At 41.8% G+C, this 16,870-nt stretch overlaps 1 long non-coding RNA gene and 1 pseudogene across 5 annotated transcripts in view; one reads left to right on the top strand and one right to left on the bottom strand.

Annotated features, from left to right (window-relative positions):
- Positions 1 to 16,870, top strand: part of LOC138832859 (uncharacterized) — a 60,023-nt gene that overhangs the window by 5,776 nt on the left and 37,377 nt on the right. The window contains exon 1 of one of the 5 annotated variants that reach the window (XR_011373717.1): positions 11,299 to 11,353. The exons of the other annotated variants lie outside the window; for them this stretch is intronic. This is a non-coding gene — a long non-coding RNA (uncharacterized lncRNA). Of the gene's footprint in view, positions 1 to 11,298; positions 11,354 to 16,870 lie in introns of those variants that run through there. 5 annotated transcript variants of the gene reach the window in all.
- LOC138806248 (phosphoglycerate mutase 1-like) lies at positions 764 to 1,467 on the bottom strand (annotated as a pseudogene).

The following is a 16,870-nucleotide window of genomic DNA, read 5'->3' as shown; positions in this document are numbered from 1 at the left end:
AGGAATCACTCCTGTTCCCAGAGGCCAAGGAGCTTTTCCCCATTGGTGTGAGGAATGGCTCATCTTGGGATGACCACATGTGGCACTATTTCAACTGCCACTGTAAACTCTAGAAGGGTTTTTGTTCAGTAATACATATATACATGTGTATATATCAGTATATATATATATGTATATCAATAATGTGTATATATATATATATAATTTCCTTTTTTTTTTGTAAATGTGAATGTAACACAAAAATGTAGTTCAGGATTGATAGCAACCATCTGGAGCCAGCACCTCTGGAGCCAGAGGAAATAGCTCTTTTGAAATCACCATGGAGGGCACTTTCACCTTCCACTGGAATGACTCCAGCCTCCTCAACCAGAACCTGAGGATCAGAGCTTAGGACTGGGTGCTGGCTCACAGTGAATTCTGGCTTCTCATTGGTCATGCCATGGCTTGGTTTCTCCCTAACCCCTATTCAAGCAGGTCCTTAGTAAACAAAGCACTAGGAAAAACTGGAACTCCTGTCTCTCAACCCTCCTGAGTTTAAGAGGAGCCTTCCCTGGGCTCAGGCTGAAAACCTGCACCCCAAAGGTGCCATTCTGACTAGATTCTATGAAGGTAGTAGGTGCAAGAGACAATGTTAAGAATGCAAATGGGAGCCGCTGGTCCCCATCTGCAGCTACCTACCGCTTAAGATGTACAGATGTGGTCAGTGTGAGGTGCAGAGCAATGAGCAAGGTGTTCCATGGGGTAGCAGTCGGCCTGCTTGCCTTCACTTCTTGGCCTTGCCCTGGGCAGCCACAGCCTCCGTGGCTTTATGCACGGTCTCTTCATCCCCCAGGAACTGCATGGGCTTTATGGGCTTTAGGTTCTTGTTCAGTTCACCGATGATGGGAATACAGGTTGGCAGGTTCAATTCCATGATGCCCAGGAGGCTGCCACCGTGGACTACAATCAGAACCTTTTTCTCCTCTTTGATCTGGGGGATAATTTCTTCATTCCAGAAGGGCAGTGCTCTGGCAATAGTTATCTTTCAGGCTCTCACAGGAGGGTAGCTGGTCCTCAGTGAGATCTTACCTGCGATCTTTACTGATGTTGCTACAGAAGGGATGGTCAGGCTCCATTGGAGGTGGTGGGACATTCTAGGAGCATCTCCAGATCTTCACCTGACCTCACCATGCTTAGCAGCAGTTTCTGTTTTGTTGAGGCCAGTCAGGTCCGCAGTGCCGCTCATGGAGGCGCCAAGTCCTCATGACTGACAAGTGCATCTGCTCAGTGGTGTCCAATACTGTCCAGTGGGTCCTAATTCTTTATTTCTACACTGAGGTGAAGCAGATGTCAAAATCATAGCTAGAACATAGAGCCGGCCTACCACGCTTTGCCTCCGCTTGGCCCACAGGGTTCAACATGTGCTAAAGCCATTCTCTAGGTTCCAGGGGCTCTCGCCTAGATCAACACCAGCTTGTAGGCAGCCATAGTGGTGGGTTTGGGATGCAGCACCAAATTATGCTTTATTTTTTGCTTTTTATTTTTTGCTGGCCCTTGAGCTTGAACTCTGGGCCTTGGTGCTGTTCTTGGGCTTCTTTTGCTCAAGGCTGCTCCCTACTGCTTGAGCCACAGCACCACTTCTGGCTTTTTATGAGTAGTTTATTAGAGATATGAGTCTCACAGTGTTTCCTGCTGGGGCTGGCTTCAAACCACTATCCTCAGATCTCAGCCTCCTGAGTAGCTAGGAATACAAATATGATCCACCGGTACCTGGCTTATGCTTTAATTTTTAACTGAATAAATTTTAGGTGTTCAGCATGCAGAAAAGTACGTGATACAAAAAAATATATCAATTGTTGTATATAGGCATATAAAAACATTTTGTACACCATAAATATGTAGTTTTGATTTGCAGTGTAACAAAAGTAAAAGAGTGGCTACCACAAACAAACAGCATGCAATTAATGATGATTAGGAAATACTTCAATGACATAGAATTATGTTTATGGTATAATGAATGAAAAAGTAGTAGAAAGAACTTGTATATAGAATGCATCACAATTGTGTCTGAGTGTGTGATGTCCAAATCTCAAATTTCTGAGCTCTACAGCTGATTTTTCTTGCTGTCCTTTTCTTTATTTTCCAGGGAGTATTCCTGTAAATGAAATAAGAATACAAAATCTTCGGTTTTTTATTAATTAATAATCATTGTTAGCTAAAGAGATGCTAGAGGAAAGAAAAACAAAACCTGAATCAAAGATGACACCCAATAATAGACATAAGGATAAAATCCACTATAAATTGCAGACTTACTGGGTCTTACTTGCTATCCACAATCATTTTTTTTTATTTATCAGAGGGCTGGGAATGTGGCTCAGTGGCAGAGTGCTTGCCTAGCATGCATGAAGCCCTGGGTTTGATTCCTCAGTACCACATAAACAGAAAAAGCTAGTAGTGGCACTGTGGCTCAAGTGGTAGAGTGCTAGCATTGAGCAAAAGCAGCTCAGGGACAGTGCCTAAGCCCCAAGTTCAAGTCCCAGGACTGGCAAAAAAAAAAAAAAATACCAGAGACTCAAGCAGTCTTCTAAGAAAAAAAAAAAATCATCCTGGAACCCAAACACTTCATCCATTTCCTCTCCCAGTACCTCATGTTTTTTGTTGCCTGTAGACAGATGCATGATCTGATTTAACCAAGCATCATTCATCTAATACTGGCATAGGCTTCTTTAGATTCCTCAGCTTTTCCAAATCTGGTCTTTAAATCATGTTGGTCAGAAAGCCTTAGCTCAAAGTTCAACTCCTTGTTCTGGTTCTGAGATTTATGCCTTGTTATCTTTAGTAATATCAATTTAAGGATTTTGTTCTCATCATTTTCTATTTAATGAACTAATAAAAATCTAAACAAGCATCTCACAGTGGCAGGCCAACCTATTTTACAGTAGCTGCTACAGTTTCATAATGGACTTGGCACAACCTAATCTTCGAGACAGTGGGGGGTGATTGCGCCACCGTGTGGTCATGAAGAATATATCGCCTCTCAGGGGTTTTTTGTTTATGTATAGGTATATATTCTATCTATCTATATCTATCTATCTATATAATATTTTATTTATTGTAAAGATGCTGTACAGAGATGTTACAGTTACATGAGTAAGGTAATGAGTCCATTTCTAGTCAAGCATCGTTATCCCCTCCTTTGTTTTTCTACTACCTTCCCTTTCCTCCCCACCTCTTCCCCTCCTTCCCCCCAAAGTTGTAAAGTTAATTTCCAACATAGTGTCTTGTGAGTATCATTGTTGCAATGGGTCTTCCTCTGTCCTTGTTTCAGTATTTTATTATTCCCCTTAGCCTTCAGTGAGTGAAGCCCTATCAATTTGTTAGCGTGGAAACAAAGGCTTAAACAAATGAGACTGTCAGAGCTTGAACCAAAAGGTCAAAATCTGTTGTACCATACATACAATTTGTATTTGTTATCTAAAATAAATAAACAAAAGGGAGGCTACGAAAAAAGAACACCAGAACTTTTCTTACCACAACTGTACCCAGCTTTTCGCGTCCCCAGCCTTTCAGATAAGGCAAAGGTATGGGTTGGGGGAGTACTTAGAGTTAGACATATAATTTCACATGCAGACCCCTCCCCTCCAAAAAAAAAAGACCAAGACTGGGGTCAATTACTTGCTAATGTTTCCATAGCAAATTTTGAGGCCCATCATATTTTACTCGTCCATTTAGTCACCGAATATTTACATATATGGTTAGCATGGGTGTAAAAGCACTGAGAATTACAGTAGTGAACAAACAAGGCAGTACAGTCCACAAAAAGCTCATGTTTCGTGAGTGGAGACAGAACGACAGGATATGCGATAATACATGATATAATTTTAGAGATAGGTAAATGCAAAGAAGGAAAAGAGTCAGGGGTGGGGGGTGGGATCCTCAGAGGGTATACATTTCATACTGGCCAGGGAAGGCCTCCTTGACAAGGTGACCTTTGAATCAAGAAAGGAAAAACTGAGTAAACAAGCCCTACAGATACATGGGGAGAACATTCAGCCAAGTTTTGCACAATAGTACAAAGGCCCTGGAGTAGGGAAATGTTCCTGGAAAGAGAGCCAGAATAAGGACTCAAAGGGAGTAGGATCTCTGAGAGGTAATGGGAGAGTCCAGTCCAGGCGTGGCCGTTTCACGTCCCAGGAGGCCTTTGACTTTGCTACTTTTAGGGAGCTAGGCCATTGGAGAACTTTAGACGAGGGAGTGGTGTGGTCAGACAGACTAACAAGCTCCTGGGGCTCCTGGGTTCACAGTGGACTGAGAAAGGAGGGCTGGAGATGGGCTCTTTATAATGCTGTTGGGAAATGAGAACAGACCTAACAAAGAAAGAGACAGTGGGGTAGGATGAAAGGTGCTTAGATTGTAAAATACACTTTGAAGGCAGACCACAGCTTTGCTGATGGATTAGAAAGGAGTCAGGGATAGCATGAAAGTTTGGCCTGAGCAACTGAAAAGCGAGGATTTCCATTTGTGGAGAAGTGAGGAGAATCTCAAGTTTGATGTTACTGTGCTAGGTTGGAGATCACCCCCTCGATGCAAATGTCAGGTAGGCAGTCGATGATATATGGCTTGAGTTCAGACAAGAACAGTTGTTCATAACTGGAAAGACATGGGACAGTAATAACCCCACAGACATGGAAGACATTGACTCCAGCGCCTCAGATGACAAAATGCTTTCCATTTTAGTATCTGGTTTTTCACCAGATTTCTGCAGAGTGCAATGCTTTTATAGCTCTACCTCTTTGGTTGAAAGCTGTTCTCTCTTGTCATAGACATAAAACATGAGTCTCCAAACACTTGGTTAAACCTTAGGATATCTGCCTCCTGTCCTCTGCTGGATGGAACCCTGTGTCCTACACTCTGTGGTCTACTGAAGATCAGGAGAGCTAGCTGCAGACGTACCTCCCTTCTTTGCTTCTTTTGGTTTTGTCAGTGTTCACTTGCATCAGGTGTGGTTGCTTACCACTGTGGGCTCTGCCACTCTCCTATTTTATTACAGAGGTGGCAGAGCACCACAGTGGGTTAGGCACTCACACACATTTCCTTAGTACATAAATATGATGCCTCCTCCTAACCAGCTATATCATGGGTCTAACAACAATTAGCGTCCATGTAGCATTTTACAGTGCAGAAAACAGCTGTGCAGAGAGGTGCTCCTGTTCTGATGAGAAGCACAGACTCTGAAAACAGATTGCCTGGGTTTATCCCAGTTCTGCTGTGATTTGCTCTGTGTCCTAAACTACTTGACCTAAACTACTTGACCTCTCTGTGTGAAACTTGTTTCTTCAAGTACAATAAAAAACAATTCCTGGGCTGGGAAGGTATCTCAGTGGTAGAGCGCTTGTCTTGCATGCATGAGGCCCTGAGTTCGATTCCTCAGCACCACAGAAGCAGAAAAAGCCGGAAGTGGTGCTCTGGCTTAAGTGGTAGAACACTAGACTTGAACTGAAGTGCTGAGGGAGAGTGCCCAGGCCCAGAGTTCAGGCCCCACAACTGACAAAAATAAAATCCTAATGTTGTTTGCAAGATGAAATTAGGTGATCTGCACAGTAAGAACAATGCCTGGGACAGAGGGAGCCCTCGATGAACGTGGAAGGGTTTGTGTTACCTCTGCACTTGCGGCGCCTTTTGTGTGGTGCTTAGACATGTCTCTGTGGGACTCCTCTGCCCTTATTTCACACCACTGGCTGTAAATGTATGTTCTGGTGCCTATTAATATCCCACAGTCAGCACACTTGTCTCCTGTCACTCCGTCTACTCCTGTCGTGGGCCCCCTCCTCCCGCAGCTGTTCAGGCACAGGCTGAGCATGATGGCACAGTTGGGGAGCTTCTGCTGGGTCCCCGCTGCTGCCCTGTTCCTCCCCCTTCCTCACTGCCCTACAGTCTTTTTTTTTTTTCAATTTTTTTTTTTTTTTTGTCGGTCCTGGGGCTTGAACTCTGGGCCTGGGCACTGTCCCTCAGCTCTTCAGCTCAAGGCTAGCGCTCTACCACTTGAGCCACAGCACCACTTCCAGCTTTTTTTTTTCTTTTTGTTTATGTGGTGCTGAGGAATCGAACCCAGGGCCTCATGCATGCAAGGCAAGCACTCTACCACTGAGCCACCTTCCCAGCCCCTTTTTTTTCAAATTTTTTATTGTGGGGCTGGGAAGGTGGCTCAGTGGTAGAGAGCTTGTCTTGCATGCATGAGGCCCTGGGTTCGATTCCTCAGCACCACATAAGCAAAAAGAAAAAAATCCGGAAGTGGCACTGTGGCTCTAGTGGTAGAGTGCTAGCCTTGAGCTGAAGAGCTGAGGGACAGCGCCCAGGCCCAGAGTTCAGGCCCCACGACCGGACCCAAAAAAAAACAAAATTTATTGTGATTAAGTGGTTACATAATTCCCCAAATTTCACAGTATTGTGGGATAGGGAAGCTTAGTAAAGTCACAAACACATTCTGACTTTCATAGGACAAATTGTCTATCGTGGTCTATAACATTTATGAGTTCTATGAGCTTTGTGATACAGTTATTTCTTCCACATTGGGTGATATGTACATTTCTTTTGTTTTGCATACCATAAACTGTTCCCTTTTTCCTACTTGTTCCCTCCCTCCCATCACTGCCGTTAAGTTGCTTAGTTCATTTTGGTCAATGTCCAGCACAGCTGATGGGTCCCTCTGTTGAGTGTTTTTCCCTGATTCCCTCTAGTTCTGTGTCATCCTCCTGGTTTCCCTCCGGTATACACATATACACCATACATGTGACCAGCAGCATGGGGGTTATTTAGTAGTGATTCAACCAGATGAGTGGAAGTCCTTTGTTTCTTAAGTCCTGTTAATTTTGTTGTATCACCTAACATTTTGGATTTAACACCCACTTATCAGGGAGACCATGTGCCATTTGTCTCTTTGTACTTGGCTTACCTCGCTCAACATGATTTCTTCTAGCTCCATCCATTTCCCTGCAAATGTCATTATTTTGTCATTTCTAATGGCTGCATAATATTCCATTGTGTATAGATACCACAATTTTTGGATCCATTCATCTGTGGTGGGACATCTGGGTTGTTTCCATATCCTGGCTATTGTGAACAGTGCTGCAATAAGCATGGAGGTGCATGTGTCCTTGTATACTGTACTGGTTCCTGTTGTTCAGGATAGATGCCTAGAAGTGGTATGACTGGGTCATAAGGGAGGTCAATATTTAGCTTTCTGAGGACCCTCCAGACTGCTTTCCAAAGTGGTTGTATAAGTGTACATTCCCACCAGCAGTGTAATAGGGTTCCTCTTTCTCTGCATCCCCTCCAGCATTTGTTGTTGGCTGACTTTAGGATGTTGGCCATTCTGACTGGGGTAAAGTGGTATCTCAGGGTTGTCTTTATTTGCATTTCCTTCACCACCAGGGATGGTGAACATTTCCTCATGTGTTTCTTTGCCATTTTTATCTCTTCTTCTGAGAAGTCTCTCTTTAGTTCCCTTACCCATTTAGTAATTGGTTTGTTAGGTTTGGGAAGGATTAGTTTCTTGAGTTCCCTGTATATACTGAATATTAACCCATTGTCTGATATACTGCTGGTAAATATTTTTTCCCAATTAGTTGTTTGTCTTTCTAGCTTGGTTGCTATAGCTTTAGCTGTGCAGAAACTTTTTATTTTAAGGTAGTCCCATTTGTCGAGTCTCTTTCCAATTTGTTGTGACCCTGAGACTCTGTTCAGGAAGTTCCTGCCTGTACCTATAAGTTCAAGTGTCTCTCCTACTCTGTCCTGCAGTAGTTTCAGAGATTCAGGTTTGATGTTAAGGTCTTTAATCCATTTTGGGTTTTTGTTGGTGCATGGTGATAGGCTGGGGTCCACTTTTAGTTTTCTGCCTGTGGCCGCCCAGTTTTCCCAGCACCAGTGGTTGAAGAGGCTGTGTTTCTTCCACTGTATGTCTTTGGCTCCTTTGTCAAACATCAGCTGACTGTAGGTATGTGGTTTTATTTCTGGATCTTCTGTTCTATTCCATTGCTCTTCAGGTCTGTTTCTGTGCCAGTACCATGCTGTCTTTGTTATTATGGCTCTATAGTAGAGTTTGAAGTTCCTGCCCTACATCCTTGATCACTCACCTGCTTCTCTCCATGCCGTCTTTTGGGGCTGTGATACCAGATCACTTATAGGTGGGGGTGGGTGTGAAGGAAAGAACGAAATTAGATAATAGCAGTTATTCTGACATGCCCTTAACATTAGCCACCAGAGTTCCATCCAGTTGTTGGTGCTGAAAATAAAAGTCCTGCCTCTCAGATCTCCCAAAGACTAGTTTGGCGAAGAGTAGAATGCTGTGGATTCTGGGTCTCTGCCAGTCAAAACAGTTGATTTTTCTGACTAGGAAGGCTTCAGCCCCTAACCTCTTCCCTGTTCTAATAGTAACAATAATAATAATGATTAATACTTAGTTTGATCAGGAGTAAGGACAGATATAGTATTCTTTTTTTAATTTTTATTTATTTATTTTTGTTTATGTGGTACCAAGGAATCAAACCGCAACACACACCACTGATGGTCAACTATTCATAAAGGTTATATGGAAAGGAGAAGTGTAGACTCCGCCTTCTGTGATACAAGTCAGCCACTGTTTGTCAGTCTTCTGGCCAACTGTTTCTCAAGCTGCTGAAATTATCCAGTTATGTCCTGGGAGCACTTGGGTGGCCTCTGATGGAGCTGTCACTTGTGGTTGTCCCTAAGAAGTTCTCAAGTCTTGGGCATTATGGCATTTCTCTGACCTCTCACTTAGGGTAACAGCTACTAAACCCATTCCCAGCACATACACAGCTTGGATGAGCTGTGTCACCCTATCATCCTCTGTTCTTTTAGCAAGGCCATAAACCACAGGACCCCCCCTTAGTCTGACCGCAGAGTAGATTTAAGACCCAAAATATTCACTTGGAATGTCTTTCTGGGGAATCTGTATTTTGAACAGAGATGTAAATACAGGAGGCATTTGGAGCCAGATCAATCAGGAGCTCAGATTGGGGCTGCCATCCCAGGACTTAGTTGTTTTGACTTTTTTTAAAAAAATCTCAAAACAAAAATAGCCTTTGAGCTACAGTGGCCACTGAGTTACTTTTTTTTTTTTTTTTTTTGGTCGTGGGGCCTGAACTTTGGGCCAGCTCTTCAGCTCAAGGCCAGTGCTCTACCACTTGAGCCACAGCGCCATTTCTGGCTTTTTCTGCTTATGTGGTGCTGAGGAATCGAACCCAGGGCCTCCTGCATGCAAGGCAAGCACTCTGCCACTGAGCCACCTTCCCAGCCCCCACTGAGTTACTTTTAACCTGAGTCTTGACACCTCTTTGCTATCCATTTTGGGTAAAAGCTCATGAATGAGTGCAGCAAAAAACTAGGAGAGGAAAGTTGCAATGCAAAGTGGCTCCTATTTTAAGACCCTGCAGTGGATCTATATTTACCATGAGGTCTTTTATTTATAGAAATCTACACAAGTCCTTTGGCTGAAGGCTGGAGCTTGTTTCAGGACAGCATGTGTGCTATTTCTACAAAGCCCCTGTTAGCTCCTACCGTACCCATTCTCCCTTCTACTAAGTCAGCTATGCTTATTTCCAAAGGAAAAAATCATCAGGACAGATTCCAAAGCAAGATGCAAATGGTAGTTAAGGAGACAGGCAGGAGGATCTTTGAGCCTAAGAATTAAAGGACAGTCTGGTTCACTTAACAAGATGCTATCTCAAGAAGAGTCAGTGTGGGGGCAGGTGGGGGGGACTAAGGGGGATTAGAAGGGATGGGAAGGGGAAACAAAGGAGGAGGCAACAATGCTTGGTAAGAAATGTACTCATTACCTTGCTCATGTAATTGTAACCCCTCTGTATGGTATTTTCACAATAAAAATATTAAAAAATGAGACAGTGTATGTAGGGGCAGAGACAGATTTTTTTTTGTTATAAATGTTCTTAATGGACACTATACACTTTTGAGCCAACTCAGATCCTTGGAAATATTTCCTAATATCATACAAGTTGCCTCTCATAGTAAGACTTATTAGAAACCCAAATAATAGAATATTAAAGAATATTTCCAATAATAGATCCACAACCAGAATACTTACCACTATTCCACATCTTCTTCCACGTATGACAATCTGTTTTCTTTAAAGATAAAAATTTTCTTAATCTTCTATATAAATGTTATTTGGGCAGAAAACACTTGACAAAGAATCTGGATAAAGAAACTAAAGTATTTGCTTCCACTAATAAGATGTAAAAGTCGTGAATATTTCATTTTATGTGAGTAGGGGTTTCAAATCTAAATAACTGAACTTAAGTGCATCCAAACCTTAACTAACTATAATGTAAACAAGGTAAGCTACCTGGTACTAGGTTGCTGTTTTGTCTAACTATGTAGCCCAGGCTGGCCTTGAACTTCAAGATCCTGTTGCCTCAGCCTCCTGAATTCTGGGATTACATGAGTGCACTACCACAACTTGCTTTATTGTTGTTCTTAACTCCCACTGTGACTCAGTTATATAGTAGCATCAGAACCAGTGAGAAAAACTGAACAAGGATTCATGGGTAAGGTAGATGAGAAGCTCATCCAGTTATCCCTGGCCAGCTTTTGTTATTCTCAGAGTGGTGTCAGCAGAAAGCAGTGGACAACAGGAGGTATGACCAGGTTTGCAGCTCTTGGACCTTAGAGGTCATGCTGTTCAGCACTGGACAGTGGTAATGGGTATTATATCTCTCCCCCACCAATTGGGGCTCAGTTTCTCATCTTCATGGCTCTATATAATCTTCTGACTTTGCTCAGCTCGGCTCTCCAACATCTGTCTTCCTCTTTACTTCTGCCATCCCTCGTTGTTCTGTTCCTGTCATTTTATCCTGGCCACTGCCACTGGGCAGTGCTCTGCCACTGCTGTAAGCAGTGCTGTCACTAGCTCCTCTGCTGCTCTGAGGCTACCATCGCTGGTCACCGCTGTCACCACTGGGCCACTGGTGCACCTCCTCTGTCATAGCAGCCAGTGCTAGCTCCGAGACTGCTCCTGCCACTGCCACTTCTTTTTGTGTATGTGCGGGCCTTCCCAGCTCAGCTGATGATGAAAATCAAAACCAGGCAATAGAAGACCATTTGAGAGAAGCCTAATGTTGCAGTACCAATGGGCAGCACCAGGGAGTGTATTTTAGCTGACTTGAAGTGAACCAAACAACGAATTTACATAAAAGGGGGTGCAACCGGGTCTCTGCACCAATCAGGGAAGCTCTTTCATACAAATAAACGAGTGTTTTTATTGTACCACTCATGAGCCTTCTGGTGGAAATATCTGCTGGGTCTTCAAGAGTTCACCAAGGTTCCTGGTAGCAAAAAGGTTGGTGTTTGCTGGGACAGTGCCTCCAGGAGCCAGGCTTGTGCTTCAGCAGCAATGTGTGGTTGTCTAGCTTCCTCTAGGTATCTGAGAGATGTTCAAAGCAGCAGGTTCTGGTATGAGGGCACCAGAGAAATGTCTAACAGGAAGTCAAATCATTCCAGTCCCCCAATAAATTAGATAACGTAAAGGGGGAAAAAAGACATTAGAAGTGCTTACATTAAAGGCTTATCATTAACAGTAACGGTGCTTTAACAGTTATTTAACAAGTGCTCTGACCATGCATACCTCCTCCCTCCTGTCTGAAAGCAGACAGAACTCAGAGCAGAAATCCTGCCAGACCCTTGATCTTGGTCTTTCTGGCTTCTAGAACTGTAAGAAAATAAAATTTTTGCCCTTTAACCCATAGAGACTGTGGAATTTTGTGATGGCAGCTTGAGTAAACCCACCAAGGTGGTTTTCAGTGTGAAGCTTTGAAGCTGTAGTGAGCATTTGTGTGCAAGTGTTTGTGGGAAACTACACTTTCATTTCTCCTGGGTACATACCTAGAAAGCCAAATACCTAGGTTAAGTGGGAAATGTATGTTTTACTTTTAAATCAGTGGTTCAAATTACTCACCAAACAAGCTGTACATTCCCACCAACAGTGAATGAGGCTTCTAGTTGCTTTATGTTATTATCAATACCTTTGCATTTTAACTACCCTGAGGTTAACACACCCTGTGAGTAGTGGCACCTCATTGTGGGTTTAGTTTGCATTTTCCTAATGACTAGTGATGTTGGTCATTCTTTCATATACTTAATTGTTCACTCTGTATCTCCTTCCGTTTTTTTCTTTTTCTTTTTGAACTCAAGGCCTGGGTACTGTCCTGAACTCTTTTTTGCTCAAGGCTAGCACTGTACCACTTTGAGCCACAGCTCCACTTCTGTTTTTTTTTTTGTTGTTGTTGTTGTCTTTTTAGTGGTTAATTGGACATAAGAGTCTCAGGAGGACTTTTCTGTCCCTGGCTGGCTTTGAACCACAGTCTTCAGATCTCAACCTCCTGAGTAGCTAGGATTTACAGGAGTAAGCCGCTGGCACCCAGTGGGTCTTTATCTTCTTTAATGACCTCTTCGTCTTTTGCCCTTTCATTATTGGTTGAGAGTTAATGAAATATACATTTGGATGGATCTTACTGACAGGCCTGTGAACTTGGAAGGAAAGATCATGATGGGCCTGAAGGTAAGTTCTGCCAGCTTCATAGTTACATCCAAGTTTAGCCTTGAGGCCTTCCTAAAATAAAAGTTCTATTAGCACCACATCCCAGCCTTCAGATCCTCCAGAGCTGCACTTTCATGCCACTTTCTGTGAGAATTTCCTGGGTCAAGAGTACACCATCATAGGTCCCTCTTGCTGGAAGAAGTTGCTAAATTTGTAGACAAATACTGAGGCGCCAAAGCCAAGTGCCTAGATAAGATTTGGCCCAGAGTCTTGTCTGGGGGGCACAACAGAGCACTAAGTGCTGTGTAAAACATGTTCCAGTCAAGTGAGGACCTTGGAAGGGAGGAATGGAGAGGAAGGGCTAGGAGAGATTAGGAAAGATAGGAGGGAGGATGTGCGATAACAGGCTTGCTACAATCAAGGACACTCTGTTCAGCCATGGATAATTCCTTGCCAGACGGAGATAAGTGGGAGAGAGTCCAGGTCTGAGCAGAATCAATAGTTAAGGAATAGGGAAGCTGATTTATGAGGCTGATTTAATAGAGTTCACAAAAGCTCTCTCATTTAACAAAATGGATCTAATTTTCCATCGGAGCCTGAAAGGCAATGGAAATGTATACGTGAAAGATTAGGAAAAGAGGAAATAGAAAAGTCAGTGTATCTAGCAAACCCAGTAAGTAAAATGAGAATAATTTCTTCAGTTAAGTAGACCAGTTTCTAATCGAAACTTTTCTATTGTAACAGGCCATTTGTTGACAGTTTCTCAATTCCTCAATGTTTCTCCTTATTCCCTTTGTTTTCCTTCTTGAGGCTGATGAATATTATAATCCCAGGTGGGACCCTAGCTTTCAGATTTCTAATTTCTTTACCTGTTAGAGGAATCTCTCTGGCTGGGACCTATGGGTCTACCTATCTAAGGAATATCTGAGTTCCTTAGTCTGTACCCAGTTGTTTTAGACTGAGGTTTACTAGTATCCCCAACTCTTCTGAATTAGGCCTTTCCTCAAGCCAGAAGTTCAGGAAAGATAATAAATGATCCTGATTCCACCATCTTAATACAATCACCCATAGTTGGTCCCTCCCCTGCCTTCCTCTCTCTATCTCTATCTCTCTACTCAGTGCTGGGAATTAAACTCAGGATCTCATTTATTAGGCAAGTGCTTTACCACTTGAGCAATACCCCAAGTCCTTTTGCTCTTAATTTATTTTCCAGATACGGTCTTATGCTTTACCCAGTCTGACTTTGGACCATGAATTTCCTACCCTTTGCCTTCTGGGAAATTAGAACTATAGGTATGGTTTTTCACTCCCAGCTTTTCAAGAAGACTTTCTTCTAATCATTTTTTTTTTTTATGTAGTAGAACTATTTATGTCAGACCACATCATTGTAGTGCATTATAGATAACAATTTTATGATAGCTAATTTTGTTTCAGCTGGGCTGGGCCATGATACTCAGATTATTTGGTCATTATTCTGGGTGTTTCCATTTTTAAATTATTTGACTTTGAGAAGAGCACGTTGCTATCTACAATATGGTGGGCTTTACCTAAATCCAGTGATTGACACCCTGAATAGAACCAAAGACTGACCTCCTTGCCCCCTCTCCCCAGGCAAGAAGGAATTCTCTAGCATATTGAACTGAACAGCATATTTGAACATCCTCTGCAATATTAGCTCTTACTGAGTCTATAGCAGACTGCCTTTGGACTCAAACTGCAACTCTTTTATCTTCAACTTGCTTTGGATTAAACTTTCATCAAGCCTCCTTAAGGAATAGGAAGGAAATTCCTTATAACAAAAGTTCTACACACACACACACACACACACACATACACACACACACACACACACACACACACACTTCCTGTTGGCTCTATTTCTCTTAATACAGATTTACAGGCTATTTAATATCACTAGTGATGTAGGTCAGCATTCAAAATACTAAAAACATGATCATGAGCTTTCTCAAGAGGATTATGATACACTCAGGTAGTAGCTTTAGCAAGCAAATGAAGCAGTAATATTGGGACATGTTTTTAATCATACAAAGAACATATGTATTTCAACTCTCTTTGAATTCTGAATTTACAATTAAAAATAAAATGTATCTTCAGTTCAGTATAATCATTAATAAAGTTGTCTTCTTTCCATCTGGTCCTCTCACAACTTCCTTATTTTGAAAAGAGAGGGCTAGGAATGTGGCTCAATGGTAGAATGTTTGCCTTGTATGCATGAGGCCCTGGGTTCAATTCATCAGGACCACATAAGCAGAAAAAGTTGGAAGTGGTGCTGTGGCTCAAATGGTAGAGCGCCAGCCTTGAGCTGAAGAACTGAGGGACAGCACCCAGCCCCAGAGTTCAGGCCCATAACCAACAAAGAAAAGAAAAAGAAAGAAAGAAAGAAAGAAAGAAAGAAAGAAAGAAAGAAAGAAAGAAAGAAAGAAAGAAAGAAAGAAAGAAAGAAAGAAAGAAAGGAAGGAAGGAAGGAAGGAAGGAAGGAAGGAAGGAAGAAAAGGAAGGAAGGAAGGAAGGAAGGAAGGAAAGAAGGAAGAAAGGAAGGAAGGAAGGAAGGAAGGAAGGAAGGAAGGAAGGAAGGAAGGAAGGGAGAAAAAGAGAAAGAGAGAGAAAGAGAGAGAAAGAGAAAAGGAAGGAAGGAAAGAAGGAAGGAAGGAAGAAAAGAGAGCCTGATGCCAACTTTATATGGAAATAAAACTAAAGATAGTTAAAAGAGATTTTCTAAGACAACCTCATTATCAAAATTCTGTACTAAATGTTTTCATAGGTATTATAAAAATGTTTTTATTGGATTGCACAGGTGTTCTACAAGGACCTTTCCTTCATAGTTTATAGTATAAGCTAATTGTACCATTTACCGAATGCCTACTATGTATATACTCCTTTAAGTGCACTAGATGCATGTATCTCTTATTCACACACTATTGTACAATAAATAGTTTTTTTCTAGTCTTCTCCCTGTTTCCTGGGAGAAAACTAAGCCCTTAGAATTTCCTAAGTGACAGGAGTGTTTTGTTTTCATGGTGAGCACCCCTGGGACCATACTTGAGTTTATAGTAGGAAGGTGACACAGGCTGGAGTTCGTTCATACTAGGGAAACTAATTGCATGATTAAGGGCTTGGGGCTTTGAGCTTTGTAATATCACTTAAGCTGGGAGTGATGAGTGGTGAGCAGGGCTAGAAACATTTTAATCATATGATTAGTGATTTGATCAATCATGACTATACTATAAAACATCAATAAAGAGGGAGGGAACAGTGATAAAGAGGGAACAGCTGATGCTATGCAAAATGAAAGAAATGTACATATCACTCGATGTGGAAGAAATAACTGCATTGTCAAAGCTCATAGAACTCATAAATGTTATAGACCATGATAGACAATTTGCCCCATGAAAGTTAGAATGTGTTTGTGACTTTAACTAACACAATACTGTGAAATTTGGGAAATTTATGTAATCACTTAATCAAATAAAGAATTTGAGAAAAACAATAAAAACTGGAATATAAGTTCATTTGAATGCTGAATTGAAAGTAAAATGAAATAATGAGGAGTAAGAAATAGAATGGTGGTATACATCTGTAATCCAGGATACTTGGATGGTAGAGTTAAAAGTATAACAATGATTCAAGGCCACCCTGGAAAAGTTAGCTGAGACTGTTTGTGAAAATAAACTAGAAATGGAAGGACTAAGGGTGTGTCTCAGTACTTAGGAAGCATAAGGCCCTCAGTTCCATTTCCAGAACCACATAAAACGATGAAGGTGGAGTACTGGTTTTTGGAAATTGATACTTGTCCTCTACAGTAATGAATGTTAGTTAACATAGACCATGATAATGACAATTCCCCTTGTGAAGGTTAAAATGTGTTTGTAACTTTAGCTAAGTATCACTATCCCACAATACTGTGAAATTTATGTAATCACTTAATCTCAATAAAGAAAAATTTTTAAAAAAGGAAAATGTCTTGATTATCTCAAAATTTAAAAAACCCTCATTGTCACTACATTCATCATGAAATTGTCCCTCCTGAATGTCTTCTACTACTTTATCTCTCCCTTGTTTATATATGTTGATCTCAGAACCACTTTAAGTAGTTTTATCTGTGCTAGTGCCCATTATAATGATGGTATCTTTGGATCTTCCAGAAGCTTCTAATTATGATGCTATCAAGTAGGCCTGAATATCATCTAGAAGAAAGGTTTCCTTCCTGATTAACTGTATGCCACACAAGGCTTGGGCTGACTTATCCACTAGTCATGGGGGCCTATAAAAAAATTAGAGATCCATGAAATTGTGTTATTT

The sequence above is a fragment of the Dipodomys merriami genome, unplaced genomic scaffold (assembly GCF_024711535.1).
Source record: "Dipodomys merriami isolate MVZ:Mamm:240054 unplaced genomic scaffold, mDipMer1.0.p SCAF_1, whole genome shotgun sequence".
NCBI lineage: Eukaryota > Metazoa > Chordata > Mammalia > Rodentia > Heteromyidae > Dipodomys > Dipodomys merriami.
Note: the sequence above shows the minus strand (reverse complement) of the source record. Positions and strands in the feature narration are given on the sequence as shown.